This window comes from Cryptomeria japonica, chromosome 9 (assembly GCF_030272615.1).
Source record: "Cryptomeria japonica chromosome 9, Sugi_1.0, whole genome shotgun sequence".
Classification (NCBI taxonomy): Eukaryota; Viridiplantae; Streptophyta; class Pinopsida; order Cupressales; family Cupressaceae; genus Cryptomeria; species Cryptomeria japonica.
Window position 1 is genome coordinate 555,324,475 of NC_081413.1, and position 1,664 is coordinate 555,326,138.

The window sequence follows — 1,664 nt, forward strand, 5'->3', positions numbered from 1 at the left end:
AGGACTTATATTGTTTTGAAATTGTTGAATAAAAGCATTTGCAAGTTGATGGAAAGAAGTAATAGAATAGGAAGGCAACGAGCAATACCATTGTAGAGCCTTATCTCTTAATGTTCTAGTAAACAGTTTTGCAAGCAACCTTTGGTCATGAGCAAAATCGGTACATATTGTCTGAAAGGTCTTAACATGTGTTAGAGGATCACCTTTACCATTATAAAGCTCCAACTGCGGGATTTCAACATGTTTAGGGGGGATAGCTCGAACAATGTTAAGAGAAAGTGGGCTCGCAACATCAAATGTGGGCACACTAAACTTAGATTGATTCATAGAGGCAATTTGTTGCTGTAAAGAAGAGACAGTTTGTGCAAGATTGTTAATGGTCGCTTCAGTCGAAGAGTTCATATTAGACATGTTAGATTGTGATGGAGGTATTATGTTATTAAAAGAAGGTATTGATTGAGAGTAAGGTGGCGGGACACTATGATAGTTAGTCATAGGAGATGATTGGAAAGAAGGAACACTACAAGCAGGAATGGAATGGTTAAATGAATTTCCCCCTTGCGTCATGTTCATTTGTGGAGATGTAATAGGGACACTCATTGAAGGAATGAATGAAGAAGTCAGATTGAATGAAGGAAGAGGGTTGATTGAAGAGGAAGGATTGCCCCTATGACTGGTGATCATAGGTGGAATGTTTTGTATTGAATTAGTCATTATGTTTGATGTAAAAGTAGGTATACTAGCAATAGAAGTTGTCAAAGGAATAGAATGATTGACTTGAGTAGGAGGTTGTGTATAACCTAAAGTTTCGGCACAACTCTTCATAGGCATCACATTCGAATCCATGATGTGTTCTATACTATGCAAAATATCAATTCCATTCTTATCACTTTGAACCATACGTTTTAGACCCTCAATCAATGAAAGAGCTTGACTATCAGGGTATTCTTGAGACATCCATTGCTGAAAATCATCAAATTGGTTACCCAATTTCAAAATTTGTTCTACAAAAACCTCATGGAGAGCTTCTTCATCATTAAGAGGATTAGAGGAATTACCTATGTCCTCGTTAAAAAGGCCATTCAAATTAGGTTCCATCTCCTCGGTAATTAAACCTTGGAAAGACTTAATTCTAAGGCTTCGTCTAATGGGAATAGTGTAAGTAGGGCTTATTGTTGTAAAACTCATGCACTAGAGAGGGAGAGAAGATTTTGAATTTTGAAAAATAGAGATGGAAAAATTGAACAATGAGATAATGATTATCCAATTTGAACTTTGTGAGGGAAACCCAACTTCCAAGAAAGGTAGGCACAATTGAAAAATTAGGGCCAAGGGGGTAGCACTTAATTTTAATTGTTATCTTGAATTTTGAATTTATTTTCGAATTTAGAGGTAACAAATTTAAATAAAATCAGCCAATCTCCTAGATTTAAGTTGTTAAATGCAATCATGACAATCTCCCAAAATTTCGGAAAAAATGTCGGGGACCGTGGCGAACGAAGTGCACACGGTCCTCACAACTTTTTTCAAAATTTTCAAGGATGAAAGTTATGATGATTTTAAAGCTAATCTGAAAAAATTGAGTGATTTTACAATCTGTAGATAGGCCAAATTAAAGTTGCAATCTCAAAATTGAACCCTACCAAGATTGTTGAAAAATGCAA